Source organism: Haliotis cracherodii, unplaced genomic scaffold (assembly GCF_022045235.1).
Source record: "Haliotis cracherodii isolate W230 unplaced genomic scaffold, xgHalCrac1.p SCAF_2, whole genome shotgun sequence".
Taxonomy (NCBI): domain Eukaryota; kingdom Metazoa; phylum Mollusca; class Gastropoda; order Lepetellida; family Haliotidae; genus Haliotis; species Haliotis cracherodii.
The window spans coordinates 18,667,288-18,694,727 of record NW_027266275.1 but is presented as its reverse complement, the minus strand read 5'-3'; the positions used below and the strand labels follow the sequence as shown (position 1 = coordinate 18,694,727).

The following is a 27,440-nucleotide window of genomic DNA, read 5'->3' as shown; positions in this document are numbered from 1 at the left end:
TAAATATGCTGGAGTTGATTGTGTTATAGCTGAAATGCTGAAGTACTCATTACCAGATATTATTCCTTTTCTGGTTAAATGTACCTAACTCTTACTAATAATAAAAAATCAGAAACTAATGACTTACACTATCAACAGGATTACATACAGTTGAGGAGCAATTATGATTCTCACCGTTCTATTTTCACCGACGGATCCAAGGACGGTGGCAATGTTTCTAGTGCCACTGTCATTGGATCTACAACTATCTCTTCCCGATTACCCGACAATAGCTCTATATTCACAGCCGAGTCTAAGGCAATACTCACAGCTTTGGAATACATTCAACAGCAGTCCGTCCACAAACAATTTATAATATTTTCTGATTCACTGTCCTATCTTCAGGCGATTAAAAACATGTCTTCGGGTCATCCATTCATCTTGGATATATTAGAAATGTACAATGACCTTGCCACTGGCCAATACGACATTGTCTTCTGTTGGTTGCCCAGCCATGTCGGCATTGTGGGTAACACAATGGCTGATGCTGCTGCAAAGGCAGCACTCAACAAATCTGTGACCCCACTTCTTATTCCATACAGTGATATTAAACCTGTTATAAGATGTTACATCAGGAACATTATGCAAAAGAAGTGGGACACCCAAGTAGGTGTAAATAAGCTACATGCAATAAAACAAACCATCGGTTACACTTACTTGGGTTGTCAGTCCAGATTTGAAGAGGTCATTGGCCATTCTCGTTAAACGCACGAATATTTGTTAAAAGCTGAAGATCCTCCATTCTGTATCCCTTGTGATGAGAGAATTACCGTCAAGCATGTTTTGCTTGATTGTGTCGATTTCTTTCTCACAAGGGATCAATATTATCATTCATCTTCATTGAAGGATCTTTTTAATAATGTCAGTACTCATTTAATTCTTGAATTTTAAAGAGAAATAGAATTTAGTTAAATATTAACATCAACTGAGATTGTTGATGGTGGTGCCACTCGGGTGGTTAAAGTAGCGTAAAAATATTGTCCTCCTGCTAGTGCCACGTAAATCCATTCTCGATCAAGGTAAGTAATATTGACTTGCGTTTTAGAACTTTGATTGTATTGTCAATTTGTTTTGTGTTTTTTAATATTGGCTAGCATGTGGTACACCCACTGGTAACCAAAGTGATGGCATAAATCCTGCTGTGTAGTCATGCAGGAAGCATAGGTACTGTAAGTCCCCATGATCTCCAGTAAGGTGGTCTAACTTTGGTTATTGGTGGTCTATAGCCTTGTTTTAATTGATAGGATTTAATCTCTTACTACTATATGTTTTTAAAGGAAATTATGATCTAGTTTGTTTTATTAAAAAACTGTGATATAACTTTGTGTCTGCCTTTGTTGACGGATATTTTAGATTAAATACCTAGTTCACATCGCTATATGGCTGGAATATTGCCGATGCGATGTAAAATTAAACTCACTCACTCACTGGTTAAATGTGTTAATCGGATTTTTGATACAGGTGTTTTTCCTTCTGTCTGGTCACAATCTATAATCATTCCGTTATTAAAGCATGGAAACATGGGCATCTTCTGTAAGATTGTTATACACGTATGGTTTCGGATATGCATTGGTCAGTGACGATATAGGAGATAAGGAAGGAAAGCATGGACATCTTCTCTAAGATTGTTATACACGTATGGTTTCGGATATGCATTGGTCAGTGACGATATAGGAGATAAGGAAGGAAAGCATAGGCATCTTCTGTAAGATTGATATACACGTATGGTTTCGGATATGCATTGGTCAGTGACGATATAGGAGATAATGAAGGAAAGCATAGGCATCTTCTGTAAGATTGTTATACACGTATGGTTTCGGATATGCATTGGTCAGTGACGATATAGGAGATAAGGAAGGAAAGCATTGGCATCTTCTGTAAGATTGTTATACACGTATGGTTTCGTATATGCATTGGTCAGTGACGATATAGGAGATAAGGAAGGAAAGCATTGGCATCTTCTGTAAGATTGTTATACACGTATGGTTTCGGATATGCATTGGTCAATGACGATATAGGAGATAAAGAAAGAAAGCATGGGCATCTTCTGTAAGATTGTTATACACGTATGGTTTCGGATATGCATTGGTCAGTGACGATATAGGAGATAAGGAAGGAAAGCATGGACATCTTCTGTAAGATTGTCATACACGTATGGTTTCGGATATGCATTGGTCAGTGACGATATAGGAGATAAGGAAAGAAAGCATGGACATCTTCTCTAAGATTGTTATACGCGTATGGTTTCGGATATGCATTGGTCAATGACGATATAGGAGATAAGGAAGGAAAGCATGGGCATCTTCTGTAAGATTGTTATACACGTATGGTTTCGGATATGCATTGGTCAATGACGATATAGGAGATAAAGAAAGAAAGCATGGGCATCTTCTGTAAGATTGTTATACACGTATGGTTTCGGATATGCATTGGTCAGTGACGATATAGGAGATAAGGAAGGAAAGCATGGACATCTTCTGTAAGATTGTCATACACGTATGGTTTCGGATATGCATTGGTCAGTGACGATATAGGAGATACGGAAGGAAAGCATGGGCATCTTCTGTAAGATTGTTATACACGTATGGTTTCGGATATGCATTGGTCAGTGACGATATAGGAGATAAGGAAGGAAAGCATGGACATCTTCTGTAAGATTGTTATACACGTATGGTTTCGGATATGCATTGGTCAGTGACGATATAGGAGATAAGGAAGGAAAGCATTGGCATCTTCTGTAAGATTGTTATACACGTATGGTTTCGGATATGCATTGGTCAGTGACGATACAGGAGATAAGGAAGGAAAGCATGGACATCTTCTGTAAGATTGTTATACACGGATGGTTTCGGATATGCATTGGTCAGTGACGATATAGGAGATAAGGAAGGAAAGCATGGACATCTTCTGTAAGATTGTTATACACGTATGGTTTCGGATATACATTGGTCAGTGACGATATAGGAGATAAGGAAGGAAAGCATTGGCATCTTCTGTAAGATTGTTATACACGTATGGTTTCGGATATGCATTGGTCAATGACGATATAGGAGATAAAGAAAGAAAGCATGGGCATCTTCTGTAAGATTGTTATACACGTATGGTTTCAGATATGCATTGGTCAGTGACGATATAGGAGATAAGGAAGGAAAGCATGGACATCTTCTGTAAGATTGTCATACACGTATGGTTTCGGATATGCATTGGTCAATGACGATATAGGAGATAAGGAAGGAAAGCATGGACATCTTCTCTAAGATTGTTATACGCGTATGGTTTCGGATATGCATTGGTCAGTGACGATATAGGAGATAAGGAAGGAAAGCATTGGCATCTTCTGTAAGATTGTTATACACGTATGGTTTCGGATATGCATTGGTCAGTGACGATACAGGAGATAAGGAAGGAAAGCATGGACATCTTCTGTAAGATTGTTATACACGTATGGTTTCGGATATGCATTGGTCAGTGACGATATAGGAGATAAGGAAGGAAAGCATGGACATCTTCTGTAAGATTGTCATATGCGTATGGTTTCGGATATGCATTGGTCAGTGACGATATAGGAGATAAGTTCATATTTTCTGTCGATGTTCAGACATAGATTTAGAAAACATACCTTATTGGGATATTTCATCAAATATTTGTAAATTACATAAATGTTTGACGCTTAATGATGTGTCAATCCTTCATGTATGTGCTAAGTTCGTTAAAGTGAGTGAGTGAGTGAGTTTGGTTTAACGCCGCTTTTAACATTATTCCAGTTATATCTCGGCGTGTCAGCTTAATGTGGGAGGAAAGCCCCAAGTGATGCAGGTCTCAGACGTTTACCACTTCGGTGAAACCCACGAGCACCGGTATGGTGCTGACAAACCTAGAAACATAATCGGGGCGAACTGGGATTCGAAACCACAATCATAGGTTTCTGGCGTGCCTAAGGGACGCAACTCTGCATAGCGAATCGCGGCGCCTTAGTCGACAGGGCCACCCGTGCCCCCAAGTTCGTTAAAGAAGCTCTGAAATATAAATCTGCTCTTGGTAGTTTGTATATTAATCGTGCCATGGACATGGGTCGATAGCCTACAGATATACACTTTCTTACTTCTTACTTCGTCCATGAGTTCACACTTTATCAATATAACTGTCAAACATGTATTCTATGTAATACTAAACAAGTCTTGGAAATTCGCTCATAATCCTCAGAAGTGATTTACAAGTGAAAGGTATATCGATGATCTGATATCGATCAATAAACATCAAATAGCCAATTACCTTCCACTGATTTACCCACCTGAACTAGAAATAAAGAAGCCAATAAGACCCCCTCGTCTGTTTCACATTTAGAACTGTGCATAAAGATTCATAACGAAACACTCACCACATGATTGCATGACAAGAGGGGTGACTTCAACTTTTGAAATGGAAATGTCGTCCATATATGTCATAAAACCTTTTTAAAAGCTTTACTGAGGCCTTGAATGTTGTAACCTTCTGAGCAAGAGTCGTATGACGCTCACTAAAATCTTTGAAGAAGGAGCAACTCAAAAGTTGTGAAATGTAGACACCAAGGACTGGAGATGATGGAATATTGCTCGACATGAAGGGAAAGTTGACATATGGAAAAATGAAGTCATCCGGCTTGTCATAAAGTCTTGTAAATTTTGCTTGTTTGTTTGTTTGTTGTTTAACGCCAAACTCAGCAATATTCCAGCCATATGACGGCGTTTCGTAAATAATCGAATCTCGACCAGACAATTCGGTGATGACATCATGACGATCGATCCATGCATTTGGGATAGGACATGCATCAAGTCAGCGGGCCTGACAACCCGATCCCGTTAGTCGCCTATTATGACAAGCATAGTCACATACAGTCCTGTGGTGAGTATTTTGTCACTCTGAATCTTTGTGCATAGATCTAAATATGACACAGATGAAGCTGTCTCCTATGTTTCTAGTTCAGGTGGGCTAAAGAGTGGAATGGACTTGGCTATTTGATTGTTATTGAAGGATATCAGGTCATCGATATACCTGAAGCTCAAGTTCATTAAGAACAAGTTTAAGACAATACAAGCAATATTATAATCGAAATAAAATATGTCAAGGAATCATCTGTTACATGGTGGTTAAGACAATAAAATTGTTATAACGTTAGATCACCCTGGCTTCGCCCCGAATTGTTATATCGTAAGATCACTTGTAAATAGACAGATATGTATGTGTAAAGCCCCACGCCATAGGGGTACGATGCAACGCCATCAACTATGGCACCGATCCATGTTAGTGGCATCCTAACGACAAGAATGTCTTTATCGGGACAGTTCTAACCCGGAATCCGGGAAGTGAATAGGTCTTCCGCAACCCATGCTTGTCGTAAGAGGCGACTAACGGGATCGGATGGTCAGGCTCGCTGACCTGGTTAATGCATGTAATCGTATGTCAATTGCGTAGATCGATGCTCACGATGTCAGTCACTGGATTGTTTGATCCAGACTCGACGTTACAGTTGTTTGCATTTGAATTTATCTTTTTAAAGGGAATTGAAGGGAAACATGAAGCATAAACTTTAAATGTCAATTCAGTAACATATTTTGGTGAATGAAAACGGGACCACATCTGAATAACTGAAAACCGACTCTCACAGACTACTGCCATATATAACGCATCGCAATAACAGCTCGGGCATGTCACATTTATACAAACGTTAAAGTGAACGCATACATTTATTGACGGCTAAAAATACATGTTAGTAATGGGCACGTCATGTGGAATATATCATGTGGATTTACTCTTAATTATCAATATTCTGTCCACAACAAATCCCTGATCAGAGTAGACCAGGTTAGTTTCATGTCGGGTCGAAACGTTTCCCTTTCGATCTCCTGTCAGGCTCGACATATAATGCGAAATGAGACAAACCAGACATTTTTAAAACCTTGTGTGATGAACGTAAAGACCCTTGGGCTGAAATATATAAGTTCATTGATTTGAAATTAAACTTGAGGGAATTAACATGTTTGGAAAGTTTGAGGAGTTAATAAACACAAGCACACTTGTATTGTCCAAAGAAATAGAGATATACTGAAGGTTTTGAGTTACGGACTAAAAACTAATATTATGATAACAAAGAAATAGAGATATACTGAAGGTTTTGAGTTACGGACTAAAAACTAATATTATAATAAATAGGAACTCAATCACAGATGATGATCATAGGGAAGAAATAAGACCAAGAGACGTGGGAAACTGAGCAAATGTATGTTCTTCCATCAGGACAATGTGCCAGTACACAAATCAGTCACTGCTGTGGCTCTAATCCAACAGTGTGGCTTTCAACTCCTTTAGCACTCAACGTATTCTTCTGATCTAGTTCTGTTCCCAAACATGAAGAACACTCAAACCGGAAACCTTTTCGACTCGAACGATGATGTCATAGTACCTTTTGGACAGCCAAGATAAGGACTTCTAAAAACTGGGACAATATCCCTCAAACATCGTTGGCAAAAAATGTATCACCGTGGAAATTCATTAAGTTGAAACATAAATCATTTTAACGTCTTTCCATGTAAGGTTCAGAACATATCAGACCCCTTTACATATATTGTGTTGTAAAATGATCTGCTAAAAGAACAAAGGCACTGACAGTACTTTATCCTGCAATGAAGTACACTTTTGTAGTTACGTTCTTATGGTCTACTGTCATGACGCTGTACAAAAGTAACTAACCCCCATGATATAACGTATCCTTGGTAACATTGTTCTACCATTCATCTCATTCCTAATGGCGCATCCACATCAATTATCGATCAGTGAAATAGTTTCTTTAACAGACAATCTAAATATACCCCAGGAAGAAATATGCAAGTTTTTGCTAGTTGCCGTAACTATAGTAGTTCAGGGGAAAACTTTACTTTATTACACTACACGTGGGCATAGAACATGTTGTTGTCCAGAAACAGACAATACTTCGCTCGGAACCTGTATTTCTATATTGATAGGGTGTATGTATCTGTACATGTACATGGACATAACGGATAAATCACACCTGTATGTACATTTAAGTCAAGCTGTGGACCATTACAGGATATTAAGGATTTGTGCATACAGGATTATAACATACATGTGAACTAGTGTGCAAAAGAAAGTATACACCAATAATTGATGGTCAATAAAATGAAAAAAAACAAGAGAATGTTATTCAATTATGGTGTATTCGCTAATAGGGGACATGCACAACGTCAGTGCGAAACTCAAGACAGGAGACGTTTACATGAACATGGGGGTAGGCAGATCACAGTTCACAGGAATGATCAGAGTCAAGCAGGTACGGTCTTGATCATGATAAGTTTGTGGTCTTTAACGGATACCTGGTACGCTCATTAACGAGTATGATCACCGTGAGGCACAATTGCACTCGCCGTCTCATTGATGTTGTCAGCCGCCTGATGACGTAATCGGGAATCCGATTTCGTTTCATTCAATTCTTAAAGCGTCGGCAAGCTTTTGCTGGGTAGCTTGTGGGTGTGGGCGTCTTTGGATCTGACGCTTAAGATGATCACATACGTGTTCACTTGGGTTCATGTCAGATGAGAGTGATGGTTGGTTCCCATCTGCTCCATACCTATGGCTCTCTCGTTTTGTTTCGCAGTTAACCGTGGCATATCTTTGGTGTTTATTATTATCATTACATGTGATGTCTTAGCAACGGTTCATCGCCTTTTTGTTGAATTTTACGAATACCTGGAAAAGATGTTTGGTGACCTTTGGGGACTGCACGTGCATCTTTTCGGCCAACACGTTGCGTCTTGATTGACGAGATTGATTTTGCAGTTCTTGGGCAACTGTTTTAAGCCTCAGTGATACTTTCCAATAACATTAAAACCTACTGAACTGACAATGCTCACCTTCTATTTTTTAAACACTTTTTTTGTCAATTTCAGAAATATTACACTGTTTTACGAATAATAAATGTTCCATTTCTACATGGCGATCAGAATAGGTCTACAATAGGTCTGACTAAAATAGAAATCAGGTGATCATGTGAGCTGTGAGTTGGCTGATTGCATGTCATCGCCCTCCACTGACATGGCTTGTTTCTCAATCACTGGTTTGTTCGCTCCAGGCTCGATTGTTTACAGGGCACCGTGATACAGATGGAATATCGCACACCGTGGCGTAAATCATAAACCGTGGCCTGTTGAACCTGCCTCTTGTCAAGGGCATTCGGGGATTTTTAATGATCAACAATTGCTTCTTAATCATTTGTAATTATTGACAAAGTGACTTCGTAATTATATATCTGCCAGCTCGACATTGTAATGAGATACTCGTGTTCCACTTGCGAAATTGGTTAAATTTCGGTTCAGCACGTTCAAATCAGGGCGATATCGTTGACATTAAGATTGTTTTAAAGAACGTCACACAACTCTTGGTCAAATTTGTTTGATCACTGTTACAACAATCAAGGCCTCAATAAAATTTTCAAAAATGATTTATGGTGGACATGTGAGGCACATTCCTTAATTTGAAGCATAAGTGACCAAGCTGATGTCCGATGCAGATCCTATTTTAGACTTGTACCATATGTTCCTGATGGTTTTTTTCAGGTGAGCAATTGACTTTGCATGTAGTGACGGGTGCCACCAATGGGGCAGGTTGCGCCTACCTTTTCGCGTACACCTGGTATCATCACTATTTGATTGTGATTCAAGCGCTTGAATCTGCGGGTTATACTTTACAAAATTACCATCGTTTATTTTATTTTGCCCAACCTTAATTCACTTAATGCTCACAGAAAAACACACATCGTGTGTGTGTGTGTGTGTGTGTGTGTGTGTGTGTGTGTGTGTGTGTGTGTGTGTGTGTGTGTGTGTGATCTAAAAAGGGACCCACCATTTGATATTCTGTGGGGGCGCTTATGATTTTATCGACCAAAAAAATATGCTTCATAATTTTGGAAAAACTAACAAATTGCCTGCCACGAAAATGACATTGATACAAGGTGTTGTTGTTTTTTTAAAAATTCAGGCTCATAAAAAAATATCTGATCTTACAGCTGTAGCTTAAAAAGATATCTAATTTCGATACAAAATCCCAGCATAAGTACATAAGGAGAACAGTGAGTGCGTGTACTTCAAATGTTAATGCCAAATGAGTATGAAGTTATGACTTCTTTGAGAATCTGACACATAATCCATTACCCCAAACATGCCATCCTATGCTCTGTCACAAGTGTTCGACATAACAGGGGAACGATGATGTGATGTGTAACAACAGATATGCATACACGTATTGCCCCATTTCACAATCATGACTTATGCAAGTGTCTCTCGTGATTGGCAATGTAAATCAAAGTTAGATCATGACTATATCAGTCGGCAAAATGCAGTTTAGGTTAAGAAAATGCGAGAAAATTTACCGATGTGCCGATTTGCGTCCCTTTGGCACGCATTGCTTTAACGTTCCAATAGCCAAGTGTCCCTTTATGTCGATCAATAATCCAGCCGCTCCAACCTTTGGTGTCTATATTTCACAATTTTTCAGGAACAGTCGAACTTTGCTTCATGATAACTAAGGCCTTGTATAATGTAACTCAACAACCTTTGATAAATAATCCTATTACGCTCTTTGAAATCTTCGTAGAATGTGCACACGCGATAATCAATATCAATTTTGTGTTGACGCTATATGTTCGCCAAAGAAGGTGAGCGTATCCTGCCACATCGGACGGTTCAACGCACAGACACGTTATTTCACAGATTCATTCATGGATAGATTTCACATCAAATAAAATTCGTTTAAAATGGATACATTACATTTTGCTGTAGTGAAAGGACAATTGTAACTCTTAGCTAATATTGAAATTGTAGAAATCGTTGATTATCATATTCTTCTTAACATCTAGGACATCTTTGTGCCTAAAAAAACATATAGGTTCGTAACGCTTTTGTAAGGACCATAATATTTTACTAAAAGACCAAAGTGCTACACGGATTTGCAAAGTTCACACTTACCTTAAGGGGATTAACCTATGCATAAGGGGCAACTGAATGAGGCGGGTGGTAAGCCTCGGTGATGATAACTTGGTTTATAGCATGTTCTGACGGCGTAAGACGTTGCTCATAATAACATTTACTAGTTTGTATGTAAAGACTCGATTGTATGATACAGCTGGCATATTGCTCAGTGCGGCGTTACACAACACACAAACGAATAGCTAAACACAGCCCTGTCTTCATATCGATGTGGATGACATTATCTCAATGACTCATTATACCTATAACATGGCCTTTGATCTTTAAGATGCGGTGGACACTTGGTTAATCAAAAGGAAAATAACTCCTTTAGTTTTTTTGAAGATCGATACGTCGGGGCCATCATTTCAGGCAAGGCATGCAATATCATATTTAATCTAAAATAATCCTTTACATATCGCCGGGTTTTAGTCAGAACATTCTCAGTCGCTGTAATCAGTTCCTACGTTCAAACAGACGGAAACATATCTATCAGTAGACAGCGTTGAAAGATGTCTGAAGGTTTCTTCAGTAGGAGGTGGTGGTTTGCGATTACCTTGACTTGACATGGCGGAGAGATCCGTATGAATGCAGCAGCATACACAGACAGTCGGAATCCTATTGATGTTTGGTATCAGCCATGTCTGTTTCTCAGGTAGATCTTACGCTTGTAGACTTCTAAGGTTCACCATTGTCAGCTTTGTGTGACCTTATCATAAGTTTATGAGATTATGATTTACATAAAGAACGTGTTGAACACTTGGTCATAAAAAGGTTGTTATGTTCATATACATATATTATATTTTGTCCCAGATGAAAAAAGTTGTTGTCCGTGAAGATCCGGGTAAAAATAGATATTGAGCAATCCTTGTCCTAAAAAACGACTAACGGGATCGGGTGGTTGATGCATGTCATCATATCCCAATTGCGTAGATCGATGCTCATGATGTCAATCACTGGAGTGTCTGGTCCAGACTCGATTATTCACAGACGGCCGTCATAAAGCTGAGTGCGGCGTAAAACAACAGACAAACAAAACGAAAATTATTTTTCAGTTTTCTGATTCAAACAGAAGATGCTTAGTACCCTGTATATCTCACACTCTGTGATGCACCGTTCCAGACTATGCAACTTTACAGTCCTGGACCCATTGCCACAAAGCAATCTTAGCGCTACGACTCTCATAAGTCTTTGTTAAACTTTGAGAGTTACGATAGTGAGCGAGTGAGTGAGTTAATGCTTTACGTCACATCGGCAATATTTCAGCCATATCGTGACGAAGTTACGATAGTGATAGCGGTAATATTCCTCTGTGGAAAGGAGCCCAGGGCCTTCTTTCACAAAACAACGTAACGTTATAATTAGCGAAGTTAAGAATTAGTTACCTTGTTCTTATTATAACGACAAAACCATTTCAATAATCATAACCATGTAATTATGAATCACTAATAGTGATGATACCAGGTGTTTACGAAATGGTGAGTGTATCCTGCCACACACACAAAAACAATTGTTCACCTGAAAACATACAGAAACATATTGTACAACATTTCTACCATTAACCTTTTTGAAAGATTCACTGAGGCATGGTTTGTTCTAAGCCTGGTCATCGTTTGAGCAAGAGCTATGAAATCTTCGCGGAAGAGCATGACGGATTGCACCTCAAAAGTTATGAAATGTAGACACCAATCGTTGTTTCAGCAACAGAACCGTCAGGAACCAGCTGAAATCAGCAGGACGCCAGCATGGTGTATTGCACGACAGAACAGGAATCTGAAAACTTGGAGACGGATCCATTGGTCAGACGAAAGTGGGTTTCTGCTCCACATCACTGATGGAAGAACGAGAGTTTGGAGGCACATGAACATGGCCTACATCCCCAGGAACATTAAACCGACAGCGGCATACGGCGGGGGCTCAGTAATGGTTTGGGGTTGTATCTCACATGATAGCAGGTTGGATTTGGTCACCATAAGGGGCAACTTAACAGGGGCTCAGTACATCTGGGACGTCCAGTCATTGTTCCTCATTTTGACAACCACCCTTTTGCCACTCGACCTCAGTACATGTATGACAATGCAAGGCTTCATCGTTCGCATTCAGTCGTGGATTACTTGAAGGCCAATGCAATAACGACTCTACCCTTGCCAGCAATGAGCCCAATTTGAACCCCTTTGAACATGTCTGGGATATTCTGGGGCGGCGCATGCAGGCACGAGACCCTGCTGTACAAGGTTTACGGCAATTGGAAGCAACATTGCATCAGGAGCGGTTGTTGTTGACTCATCAACAGATCCAACGTCTGACTGGAGGCATGAGACGTAGGGTGGAATGCGTCATCCGGGCACGTGGCGCTTATACCCACTACTGATCTGTTTCACGAGACTTAAAGGAATATTGTAACATGAAACATCAAACGTAACTCGTTTACTTAATCCTGCAGCTCCATTTTTTTAGGTTTTGTCTCAGGTCAAAAACAGAACCTGTGTTACCATGATATTTTTGATAGTAACTTTCAATCACAACTCACCAATATCTTCCTTATTTGTTGTCAAATGTTTGTTCTACCCGATGACATTTGTATCGCTCAGCTCCTGTGGTCAGTCATCCCATGCCATTTGTCATGGTTCAGAAATAGGGTTGTGCTTAACTTTTTTCTTTGTATATTTTGTTTTCATTAACATTGTGTGGCACATGACAACGGACTTTTGTTTCATTAAACATGTCCTCACGCAATATTGATTTGGGATATTTCAACAGACGCACACGATTTGACACATTATCTTTAAAGAGGTGATGCTTGGCAACCTTTATGTAGTATCTGATCTATGTATTATAAAACAGTTGATGCAGTTTCATTGGTCTCTTTTACATCTAGTTCTGGTGGTAAATCAGTAGAAGGGAATTGGCTCTTTGACCATTTTTGAACGATATCAGATCATTGATATACCTGAAACTGAAGGAAGAGATGTAACTATATCTATTGCTACCAAGTTTAGTAAATATAAATCGTCAATGCAAGCAAATAACCAGCCTGGATTAAACAAATGCCCTATTTATCAAAAGAATGAAGTTTGTCCTAAAGTGTGTCGTGTGGGATAGTAGTGTACAAGGTTGAAAAATCAAATGTTTTGCCAGAATTGAACTTGGTTCTTTTTTGAGATTGCAAAATATTTAAGCAAATCCTTTGAGTTTTTAGAGAATCGATATGGTATTAATTCACTTGTCTTAAATACTTTATGTGAATATAAGTGCAGCTCTCCCTTCATGGCATTAAGGATTATGATTAATCTTTGAGATATAGATTTGTTTGTATATTTCCTGAAACCAGCGATCTCTCTCTCTCTCTCTCTCTCTCTCTCTCTCTCTCTCTCTCTCTCTCTCTCTCTCTCTCTCTCTCTCTCTCTCTCTCTCTCTCTCTCTCCTCTCTCTCTCTCTCTCTCTCTCTCTCTCTCTCTCTCTCTCTCTCTCTCTCTCTCTCTCTCTCTTTGTACGGACGCTTTGTCAAGTCAAACGTTGATAGTACCGATGCGTGGTTTTGGCAGATTTCTTCTTCAGTTAAAACTGGTTTCACATAGCAACCGTAGCTCGATCTTAACTCATATATGTCAGCCTTAGAATTAAGATTGCGATCGTCTTGCTACATAAATCTACTGAAACTATTACTGTGTAATGTCATAACACCACAGTTTGTAATCCAGTACCTATTTTAGCACAATTTGCGTGTTCTGATTTTTAGACATTGTCGTATGGCAGAGTAGTGTAGTTGTATTATGTGGCAAACTTGTAACATTTACTGCATTATGTGGCAAAACAGTAACAGTTACTGTGGCAGAACTGTAACATGACCAGCAAATTGAATTAATTAACTTGGATTGAGATCTCACTGTGCGTAAGCATAGTAACGACCATTCCAATTATCCTAACGTCTGTTTAATCACTTCCAAACGCATCATTATATAAACCAATTACCAATGAAGCGAACGGAACTATTTATTTCTGAATTCAGTGACATTAACAAGCAAAACAAGTCCCTTCCCAAACCAACGTCATGTCCTGATGCAATTAGAAGTAACCTTAAACGAGGTTGGTCCGGATATATCCATATCATAATATTAAAGCGGTGACATGGCAATGACATTTGCACAATTGGTCACTTTGAAGATCCCTACTGATAGTTGTCAATAGAAATCGGTTGCAGTTCGGGATTGTTCAACAGCAAACTCTCCTCTGTTTCACTAAAGTTCAAAGGGAACATGTGGAAGTGACAAGCACGATGAGCAACATGATATGAGGTTTCTGTGTCTACAAAATGTAACATGTATGTCGTTGCGGCTGTACATTATATTTTCTTAAACATATTCAAACGAAACATAAGGTATCCATGCTTAACTCTTCTCAAATATCATTTATACGTATTTAGTTATATTGTAACCATGTTACTGACTTAGAATATACCTGGCACTGTTCATTGTGTAAACAATAAATAACTAAATAACATGTAATCTTATGAATGTACCACGTTACAAAACAATATGTGAAAAGCTGGATCCCTCTTTGATAATATTCATGTGAATAAGGTATTACTTAATTTTAAGCTTCAGGTATATCGATGATCTGATTGGTATATGATCGGGCTATCATTCCGTACATCAAATTCCCGTACTCTGATCTACCCACGTGGCCTAGAAATTAAAGATATCACTGAAATGGCCTCATCTGTTTCATAATTCACAGTGTGACACTTAAGTTGTTGTTTTTTCAAATAGTCCCAACGTTGGGTTTTTAATCACTATAATTTACTGTTATTGATTGGTATCAACTGTAAGTTCTGTCCCTCCCGGTGTAGAGAATCGTTTCCTCGTGTATTGACTAAAAAGGCTTACATTAGAGCATTTAACAGATACTAGTTGTGTAATACATGCACCTAATGTTCTGTGATCATGGATCAATATATCGGTTAGTTGCAGACGGAACCAAAACAAGGTGATCACATCCAATAATAGAAACCATTATGAAGTATTGCCGGCATGTGGGTGGGATTCGGAGTGGATCTTTGAACAACGTACATGTACATGTACCAATCAATAAACATATGGCTTCTCACTCATTGAATGGAATACGCAAATGGAGTTACACATCCGTCGTGATTATAGACCATCTCATTTAGTTTATGAAATAAATAGTAGTTTCTGTAGTTGTGTGTTTTAAACGTAGTCGGAAAACAAATAAAGAGGACAACGAGTTCATTAAGTTTAGTGAGTAGATATTGCTTGAAGCCGCATCAGCACTTCTTCATGCCATGAATCAAACGGTGGACTTGACGTTGAGGTATTCCAGTCCATTCCGCATGCAAAACAGCAACAAGTTGTACATTGTGTACAGGTGGGTATCTGTCGAACTTGACGGCCTAAAATATCCCATAGATGTTCTCTTGGATAAAGATCGGGACTTCATGCTGGCCAAGGAAGTGTCTCGATGACATTCTGACGTAAGCATTCCAGAAGAGCAAATGATCTGTAAGGTCTAGCATTATCATCCATGACGCTAAGTCTAGTGGCCAACGCATGATTTTCAAAGGGTTATCATCCGGGATATCATCCTGATATCGAGGTACGATCACATTATCCTGCACAATGATCAAGTCATGATCAAGTTTACAATTGAATCAAACAATTCCTAAAACCATTACCGATCCCCCAACAAATGGATGGGTCTCTAGAATGTTGTTTGCGGCCATGTCTTATTTAACTGTCTCCAGTGTACCACCATGTGCAACAGAAACCCACTTTCATCAGAAAAATGGACACTCTGCCATGATGGAATACTCCTGCGTAGACGTTGATTAGACCCTACCAGACGAGCCGCATTATGGGCCTGTTTTGAACAAGGGACGTTTGATTGGACTTCTGTCTCGTAGCCAGACCATTTGCCCTTGGTTCTGGTTGAAATCGCTCTTCCTGGTAGCCACTGTGCCTTTAAAACATTATTGTTGTCAAATGGAGGTCGTCTCACGAGCCTTCATAATGCTACATCTTCTCTCTTCGATGTCTGGCGAGGTTGACCTAGGCGTGTCTGTCCTTGTCTTCTTTTGTTGTTCGGTAATGCTTCAGACAACCTACGACGTGCCATGATAATGCTTTGTCATTAGCATTCAGCCTCTGTTGCAGCAATGTTCACGACCAATATGTGTTTTCAGACATTTCATGGGTATTGTGCTTCACGTGCAGTGTTCGTAACACCAAGCTCGTGGACAATGGTATTGCGTGGAAAAGGGCCATAATATCTAATATACGGATACATGCTTAATTAATTTCCAGGTGTATATTTGCGACAGAACGAACTAATTCGGCATCTCTTCGCGAACGGCATATCAAAATGTGACAGTTTGAAAAACGAACCCTAACATGTAAGAATCTTTGCATGCGAATTAAGCACATGGTGTGATTTATGTTTTACGCCGCTTTAAACAGTATTGGAGATGTATCATAGCATGTCGGACGTTTCTTTAATTGAGCATAGGAATCGGGATTTCTGCTCGGATTGGCACAATCAAAATAAGCGAATTTGGCCATACAGTTTAACTTAAGATCCATGTACTAAGATATTGATGACCTATGTCACGAGTGGTACAATTATGTTGCCCCAATAGCATGTTTGACTCTGCCATGGACAATATACGGTTCTGGTCCACTTTTCAAAATAGCATTAGCCAAATTGATGAAATTCCCTATTTTGACTACCATATTTTCCCGTGTTTTCTTTCAGGTGAACAATTGTCTAGCCTTTGGATGTTTTTGTGACGGGTGCCACCGGTGGGAGAGGAAACGCTCGCCATTTCCAGAACATCTGTTATCATTACTATTTTATAGTGGTTCATAAACAGATGCTAATAATATACCATGACATTGAAGTATGCTTGATTCCGATTGGCTTAAAAAGAGGTTTCCAGTTTGCAACGGAAACCTCTTTTAAACATATTTAGCCTTTTCATAGAAACACATTCGTATGAATACATCGATAGCCAACATATCGATCACTGATACGGACTTTTTATTTCCACTATTAGACGTTGGATCTATAATACAAGCCAGGTCTCGAATACATGCTGGGTCAACAGCTCTCTCGAAAATAATAGACGTCCGAGTGTCTAATAGAGGAAATACGATAGGTTTGATATGGGATCTTTTTGGTTACGGTTTTGACGTTCAAGGCCATAACCCTGACTGCTTCGATGACATTATGAGACATAACGAAGGCAGTTATGCGTTGCAAGAGAAGACCGTTTTCAAGAGTTGTTGCCGGTTCCAAATTAAAATAAGAGGTATCTACACTGCAATTGGACTACATGAAGTTTCAAAGCATGGTAGGTTTATGTCCTAAATGATATGGTCGGAATCGTACAATGGACGTTTTAGTACATATTCTTGTGGTTATGGAATTGTTTTGTCCCTTATATTCATTGTAATCGCTGAAAATATATCATTGTGGAAACCCATGAGCAGCAGATACGCAGACCTTTGGCCCCTGCATCCACCCAGACATATTTTGGAATCGCAGTCATCCTCGCAACAACGACCGAAAGTCCCCCGTGTTAAGTAGAGGGTTGTTTCTTCCACTTCTCACAGGCTATATGCAGGAAGACCCAGAACCTCGGCCTAGCTGTCTCCCACAAAGAGAATCCAGACGTCCGTCGATGGATCCGAAGAGCTGCTGGACTTTCCCTACTTCACAAGCTCGAAGTCCAAGATGCCATGAACTCCAGTTCAGATGTTTCCCGAGCTGATGAGATAAACGATTACATCGTTTTTTCCTGGGTGGACGATGAGCCCCGCTTTCGACAGAAGCTGTTGAATCAACACTCCATTGTCGGACCCGGAACAAATGAGAACCTAGAAGGATTTCATTCACGACTCAACAAATCTATCCAGCACGGCCACACATTTGGTTGCATATTAGTGATTTTGCATAACCATGGGCCAAATGTTTTTATAATGCCACAAATAAGTTGAATTATGTTAAAAACAAGTTGGATTATGCGCCATGATACTTTTAAAGCATGTTTATGGGTTTTTTAAACAAAAAAGAGTTTTGAACCAATGTAACATTGCTCGCCTATGGGCCAATTTGGTTTTTACGGGTTTTTACATGTTGAACTGAAACCAAAAGAAGTAGCTAAAATATATTAAAATGATTTGAATTATGTGTCATGATACCTGTAGTATACACCTCAAGTATTTGCAAAACAAAAATCAACATAAGTCAAACTTTTGTCGGCCCCTTGATGCTGAAGAAAGGAAAACTGAGGAAATATGAACTTAGAACTTAATACTGAGATTTAGAATTTTTTGTGCCAATACTTCTGTTTTAAACAAAATTACATGCAAAACATGCAATACATGCAACATTGCTTTCATTGAATTGTCATAAATTGTTATTGTTATAAAATTGACCAATGAAGTATTATAATAACATTACACAGAGAAAGTGGGTTTTATCTTCAACATTTTATGTACTCTTTCTTCCAAAACCTTTTATTTTATCCTGAAACAAAGACAATTTATACTGCACACCACCCGCTTGTCCCCTATTTACATACATATTTGCATAAGCATGTATTTTGTATTATTGTGTACTTAGAATATATTATCTTTTCGTTTTTATGGCTGTAATTAATGTACATTATTTCATAAATAGTGTCTCATAACTCAGTACCTCATTACAATTCTAAACAAACTGTAATTTTCAGCATGATTCTTAATAGTTTTAATAAGGTAAGACATTAAAACAAATACATCATGTCTTTCTGTCACGCCTGACAACACATATCAAATCTCATACATTATCTTATCTTTTACACCCAATCATTTCACTGACTACCACGTCCGCACCGACAACGTGTATTATTTGTGAGACTCAATTCATCATGTCGGCCTGGACAACACGGACACATATTATGTATCGTTATGTCAGACAACGCCGATCTATTACACCTTCCGACCAGAAATAGCATGTCCCCTCTTCTTCATCGGCCAGCCCGACAACAGCTCCCCACTTACTGCCTTACACCGTTCTATGTTATTGTTGACCGTGACCCATGGCATGACTCAACCGTATCCAATATCCACATTCACCTCGATAACGCAGATCCACGACGTTAGTCTACCCATATACATCGTCCGTCCCGACAACGCAAATCCAATCTTCAACACCGTTCGTCCCCATATGCAGTTACGAGAATTCATTTCCCATGCCACACTTCAAGAGCATATCTAAATATAATTCTGTAAATATGAAATGACGATAAAATGTGCAGTTTTTAGTTGCACATGGTCTCACAAATAGTTTTAATTTCACTACGGTTTCAACATTTACACCTTATGGTATTTAAAGGTAATAAATTCGAAGTCAACATGTAATTTCGCAAGTTCAGACTAAATGTAACACGAAGAAGTTGAACTTACAACGTTTAAAGCGGAAGACACAGTTGTATTGGGATATTTGTTTTATCTCAAATGCGCTTGATACGAGTATGCCTACATGTACCTGTACATACAGTGTATGTTGTGACAACTTGCTTCTAAAATGTACACTCTGTAGTATTAAGTGGTCTAGACAAAATCAAACATGGCAACTAACCAATCATTGTAAAATGCAGTACCATTAATGTTGACGGGTGAGAGAAAAGGTTGTGCTCTCTTGATTAATTTAGCAAAGACGGCATTAAATCTCTTCAAGGCCACATTAACTGAAAGGTTTATATACAATGTTGGACCGAAATTGCTGGTACCACTGAAGAGTTGTCAACACTGATTAATGTCTTAATTGAAGTGTTTATTCTAGAATGTGTTCTTGATGTAACATGTGTGGTGGACGTAAATACACGTTTCTGTTAACTGTTAGTTGTCTGTTGTTTCGCCCGACTGTGTAAAAAAGGCGACTAACGGATCGGGTGGTCAGGCTCGCTGACTTGGTTGATGCACGTCATTGATCCCAATTGCGTGGATCGATACTCATGATATCCATCACTGGATTGTCTGGTCCAGACTCGAATATTTACAGACCGTCGTCATATAGCTGGAATATTCCCGAGTGCGGCGTTAAACAAACAAACAAACCTACACATGTACACAACACATACCATATATTCACTACCTACACATACACACAGAATAAACCTTACACACACTACCCACACATACACACAGCATTGTCTAAAACAAATACCTTCACGACCCACACATACACCCAACATAAATCATACCCACGCATACATACATCATTGCCGTACATTCACTACCCACATATACACATGCACAGATCATACATTCATTAGCATGGGTCAGCCACACAGCGTTGATCAAATACTAACTACCCACACATACCGGTCTACCGGTATACAGCCACAACCACTAATAACCACACTCCCTTCTCCACACATCACCAACAGACCTATCATAACCACACCTACATTTCCTCTATAAACTTTCACTGCACACATATTAACCTAAGAACCTATCGCCATAACATACCATTTACAGCACAGACTGTTCATACACACTATCATAATTCACACACACACACACGCAAAGATAATATACACGCACATAAACAAAACGGGCTGTTCATATACACTATCATAATTCATAAGAGCACACACACACACACACACACACACACACACACACACACACACACACAGATAATATACACGCACATACAAATATGTATAAATAGTGCACAAATAGTACAAATACTAAGACATATCGTGCTGGGTGTCACCCTAGCTGGCGCAAGGCATTAAGGGACTCGGAGTCAGTATACTGTGTCAGAGTGGGCTATTTTAATTAAACTTGTATATCAGTGTGCTAGCACTATAAAACCGGCATTAGTTAGGGCTAGTAGAAGCAGCCACGCGCGCGCACGCACGCACGCACGCACACGCACACACACACACACACACACACACACACACACACACACACACAAAGATAATATTCACGCACAAACAAATATGTATAATAGCGCATAAATAGTAAAAATACTAAGACATATCGTGCACGGTGTCATCCTAGCTGGCGCAAGGCATTAAGGGACTCGGAGTCAGTATACTGTGTCAGAGTGGGCTATTTTAATTAAACTTGTATATCAGTGTGCTAGCACTATAAAACCGGCATTAGTAAGGGCTAGTAGAAGCAGCCACACACAGCCACAGCCACAGCCACACACACACACACACACACACACACACACACTCAAAGATAATATACACGCACAAATAAATATGTATAAATAGTGCACAAATAGTACAAATACTAATACATATCGTGCACGGTGTCATCCTAGCTGGCGCAAGGCATTCAGAGACTCGGAGTCAGTATACTGTGTCAGAGTGGGCTATTTTAATTAAACTTGTATATCAGTGTGCTAGCACTACAAAACCGGCATTAGTTAGGGCTAGTAGAAGCGGGCACACACAGCCACATACACACACACACACACACACACACACACACACACACACACACACACACACACACACACACACACACACACGTGCTATATAAGTACAACAGTCTTGAAGGCGACCATTTCACCTCACCTTATCTCATGGCCCAACGAAAGGAAACACCACAACCCTCTTTACGCTACAGTTACATCTAACACATTGCAATACGATCATTTACAGTGACCAGACGCGAGTACACATAGAACTAGTGCATTAAAGTCCATTAGTGCATTGTTTGATCTTAATCACACGTTTAGAGAGGCTTATTGCAGCTGCTGGTAACATTTAGAATGGATCAACCCTTCCTCAGGGTTATTATGTTGCGCATTTATTTTCAATTACTCAGCCATCATATCAAACTGTGTGGGTTTCGAAAAACGTTTAGGTGTGTCGTAATACCTCAGCTCAGGTAACGGGTTCAAACACAATCTTTGCAGAATGTTAGTGAATTCGATATTCTTTGTGGATGTTCTTTAGACATGTCGATAGTTTTGCCTACAGTGTGCTGTAGGTGGTAATGAATTTAAATCTCGAGTAATATTACAGTCGGTAGACTTATACGAAATGCGAAATGAACAGCTCTTGAGAGAGTGGGTGAGATAGTTGGGTAAAACGCCGCTTTAAAAACCGCATTTCAGTTAAATCAGGTGCATTAGCGCAATATGTGATGACAGCCCATACATGTCGCAGACCATTGTGAAAGAATTTATTTTACTGGACGTGCACTCCGTCTACATATACTAGTAGTACTACTAAAAAATGTGAAGGGCTCCCCGATTCTTTATCACTGTAGTTAATCTCTCATGCCAAGATCCTTCACGCTTTTTTTGTAATACATGTCAATTTACCCATTTCTCTCTCTCTCTCTCTCTCTCTCTCTCTCTCTCTCTCTCTCTCTCTGCTTGTGTGTGAGATAGAGAATGCATGAGTGTGTGTGTTTGTGTTACGTAACTGCCGTATCAGTACCACATGTTTGTCAACAATGTTATAAATATGTATTGAGATAATTCGTGCTTTATTAATGATATCAACTGCATTATCTTCACTTATGAAGGACTCCGTCAAAACTCGGTAACAGACGGCAAGAAGATAGGCATTATAAGGCAGCTTCCGTGGCATCAGCGTACTTTCAATAACATCAAAGAGACGACAATCCGGTTTGGTTACGTAAATAGCGTCGCATGGCAAACCAACGGAATATCTATAAACAGAAACATACTTTACACGTTCAAATTAGCCATGTCCCTAATATAACTGTGGGCGTTCTGGCTAAGTGCAACCTTTTCAGATGCAAGTTATGGCATAATTGGTCAATTACTACAGTAATTTCAGGTATCGCCTTGACATGAGGAACACACGCCTCATTTGGGGAACTCTGGTTGAACCAGAGCTCGTATGGATGATGTTACTAAGCCATAATGAAATCACGTTAAGAATGTACATGTTCACCTGTTGTTGAGCATCAGCGGAATAATCATTTGTGATATATCTTGTTTAGGAAACCTGTGATACTTAGTCCATTGAGTTGGTTTGTCGCATTTTCAAAGCAGGCCATTCCGGTTTGTGCCTCCTCTATTAACACGTTACGTTCTCACGATTGAATATATGTAATAGACATGAAAGTAATATATACCGCCATCAGACAAAATACTGTTATATACATCTATTTAACTTGCGGGATGAGCATACACGAGGGATTCCTTTACTATATATCCATGCAAGTGAAATTTTCATTTCAAGTTATGTTATTTAAAGTGAATGAGTGAGTGACGCTTTGAACACTATTACAGTTATATGACGGTCTGTCAAATTAATGTTGGAAAGCACGAAGTGATGTGGGCTTTAGACGTTTCGGCAAAACCCACCAACAATGATACGGTGCTTACGAACCGAGAAACACAATCGGGGCGAACCGGGATTCGAACCCACGATATTAGGTACCTAGGGTGCCCACGGGACATTACTCTTCACAGCGAATTGTAGCTCACTAGACGACTTGGGCATCCGTGTCCCCAAATTGAAAGAAATAGGAATTATAGATAGATACGATTTTCGTGTACGATTTAAATGCTTTGCTTGCTTGCTTTTTCTCTGAGAGATACTTGTCTAAACAATCGAAAATTGGTCCCGTCCATCATCTTTTTGCAAAGTTATGTCCCTTGATCTGTGTTATTTTACAAAGTGCTTTGTGTCTGCAACAGGAGCAAGTTTTCTCAGAAGCTGCGGAAGTTGCATGAATGAAACTTTGCATGCTTATCTAAGACAACCTTGTTGTAAAGACTTAGTTCGAACATTATATTTTGACAGTCTTACGGCTCAGAATCCATATTTTTTACTTAGTGAATAGTGTCTGCACTAGGAACACATTTCCTCATAAAAATAAAGAAGTTAGTTTAACTTATCTCAGTGAGAGACTTATCAAGACGGATTTATTTTAACCAGATAAGGGGCATTTTGTGTGCATTAGTTTCACATTTAATCATTAAGCCTATCTCTTTGTAAAGCTTTATAGGGTTTTTTTATAGACTAAGTTTATATTCACTACTGTATGCACAAACACAATTCTGATGTACCCCATGGCAAGTGATTGCGATAACGCTGCTTTCTTGTTAATCTTCGATCTGAAACCTTCAAAGGTGAAATCATGAACAAAAACACATGATTGGTTGCTATGAGTCTGACACAGGGAAGGGTAGTCGGGAGGTGGTAAATATATTTTACGAGCTGCAGCCATCAGAGACGTAGAAGTGCTCATGAACCGTTAATCCTTGGCTCTGAAAACACGTAACGACTTCTCCGATGTCTTCACCAGTTGGTCATATGGAAATTCCCTGTTGCTGTTCATTTTACACATGAACCTCCCAGACAATGCTTAGACATGGGCAGGCATGACAAACTGCTAATATACCTTCTGTCTACACCTGACCCACTTTTGGGTAATTACATTTTCCTATCTCTCCACATGACGGTCGTTGATATGCCTCGATCGGTGGAACTAAGGCCTTGTGAAATAGATCAAAACCAAGATATAACATGTAACTGGTGATTGTATCCGCAGACAGGAACCGAATGGAGGAACGGATATACGGCTATTTCGCCAGAGGTCATTAATCCATAATCCATTGACATTAATACAAGAATTACCACATCTCAGATGATGTATTGTATGGGTTTCCTTTTGGTTTGGGTATTTGGTTACTTGTTTGGGAAGTATGAGGTGTTTGTTCCAGGTTTCAATTACAAAAAAATGCTCTCGATAAACTCCTGCCCATGAAAACGGGTCACATGTGAGAAAGGTGGTAATAACTATATTGAAATGTTTTCTTGTGTTCCGAAATAAAATCAAAATATTTTAATGCGCTTAAATAAAATATTTGCATTGCTGAATGATGTTTGCTAAATACCATTTCAATCAGCGAGATAGAGGTTTGAAGTATGCCAAATTTTGTGCAAGTTCACTAAAACGTTAACACCCCACACTTGAAATTAGCTTAAAGTAACGCGTTATCATACCGTTATAAGGCCAGTGACGTTACTGACACTATCAAAGTAGAACATACATACATACATACATACATACATACATACATACATACATACATACATACATACATACATACATACATACATACATACATACATACATACATACATACATACATACATACATACATATGTGTCACAATCATGGGTTCTCTCAAACATGAACAACGCGCTGTAATAAAGTTCCTTACCAAGGAGGGATGCAAAGCAAATCCATGATCGCATGTGTAAAGTGATGGGTAAGAATACTCCTGACTATTTCACAGTTTGCCGTTGGTCTTTACATGTCCAAGGTCAGGCAGGCCTTCAGGTGCCAACCAGCCGGAAACCATATTGCTGCTATAGAAAGAAGAATTTTGTCTGACCGACGAGTGAAAGTATCTGAACTTTCAAGGCAATTCTAAATATCAGTTGGAACTGTTGTAACCATTATTCATGGGCATCTTGATATGTCCAAGGTATCTGCAGAAACCTCAGAGCTCAAGATCGCCATCAGAGAACTGAAAGTTGTCGAGACCTCCTACATCTATACATCTACCTCCTACATCTATACTGCTGATGAAACCGGATTTCCTTCTTGTCTAGTGACAGGTGGTAAACATGGATCCACCACAGGGACCCAGAAACTAAATTTGAATCTATGCAATGGAAGCACCCCAATTCTCCGCCTCTGAGGAAGTTTCGCACTCAACCATCGGCTGGCAAGGTAATGGCCACCATATGTTGGGATGTAAGAGGCATATAACTGATTGATTACATGCCACCAAAAACTACAATCAATGGACAGTATTATGCTAATGTAATGAAAGAATTGCGTAAATCTATTCGCCGGAAACGCCATGGGATGTTAACACGTAGTATTCTACTTTTGCATGACAACGCTCCGGTTCACAAGTCGAGAATTGCACAGGCCGCCATATGTGAATTTGGATTCGAACAGTTAAATCACACACCCTACAGCCCAGACTTAGCTCCCAATGACTATTTCCTGTTCCGGCAAATGAAATCTGCCCTACGTGGAAGAGGCTTCCAGGATGACGAGGATATAAAGGCTGCCACAGAGGCGTGGTTAGAGGGCCAATCTACGGATTTCTATAAAAGTGGTATTAAAAGCATGAAGGAAAAATGGAATAAGTGTTTTGAGGTGAATGGAGATTATATTGAAAAATAAAAGTGCAAAAGATATTTTGAAGTTGCAAAACTTGTTGAACGCCCCTCATACATTCATACATACATACATACATACATACATACATACATACATTTCTGTAGCATAGTGTTCGTTGGGGGGAACTTAACATGCCAGATGTCAATTTGAATTAATCCACATATTACAACAGCGATAACAGTCCTACTAAAAAACGTCCAAATCATCGACTTCGATGTGACAAGGAACTGTTTTTACAACAGAAGAAATGTCAAGACTGTCCACTGAGAACATGTATATGTCAGACCACTATATGGTTGTCACTGAGCTATCCCTTAACGTTACCCATCAAGACAAAGTCAATGTTATTTATCGGAACACAAAGAATAGAGACGCCTTCATTTTTCTCCGCAGCCTGCAGTTATTTGGAGGAACTATGACAGGTTTACAACTATACTCTTACCCATCTGCTTGATTAGCATGAGGTGGGTGTACAAAAACAAATACAAAACAGACCAGACTTAATTTGTATCTAGCTAAGTTTGCCTGAGCAATGATTCATGGACATAGGGTTGCGGTAGACAGCATCCGAAGAGGAAATCAGAACATCAACGCATTTTCCTGCAGAAAAATCAAGGATCCCAAATGTGATATAAATTAATCATTTGTTTCCTTGATTGGAAAAATTACCGAAAGATACTGCCAAATTCTGCAAATGATTTCTACACTTATTATTTCCTTAAGTTGCATTCATCAAAGCCTTGATGAAATACCTTCCTTCTTTAGCCCCAGATTGTTTCAGTGGCATGCGTTTGAACGCCAAACCTATGTGTCATTCCTTTTCGGATGAACTGTTGTTATAATACCAACCATGTCACGTCACCATTTCTGAAAATGAAATGAATTCCGAATGTAGTCGTTTGGACATTGATAATTCAAGTACTGTGGATCTTCACCGAGGAACCACCACCAGAATATATATACCTTTTCTTTTATCATTCAAATCAGAACGGACGACTCAACTCTTAAAAGTGTTCTATCACTTATAACAATATATTATACTCTCCCAAAACATAAGTGCATGTTCGAAAATAACAGATCATTACAGAAATACTAAGAGATATCGAGTGATGCTAATTGATGGATACGAAAAGGGAAGAAATAAGGGAGTAAACAAACAAGGAAAACG

The 27,440-nt window shown here is 39.2% G+C and overlaps 1 pseudogene; it reads left to right on the top strand.

Moving 5' to 3' along the window:
* LOC139467490 (uncharacterized) overlaps positions 1 to 25,778 on the top strand; it is a 102,380-nt pseudogene extending 76,602 nt beyond the window's left edge.
* The last annotated feature ends 1,662 nt before the right edge of the window (positions 25,779 to 27,440 follow it).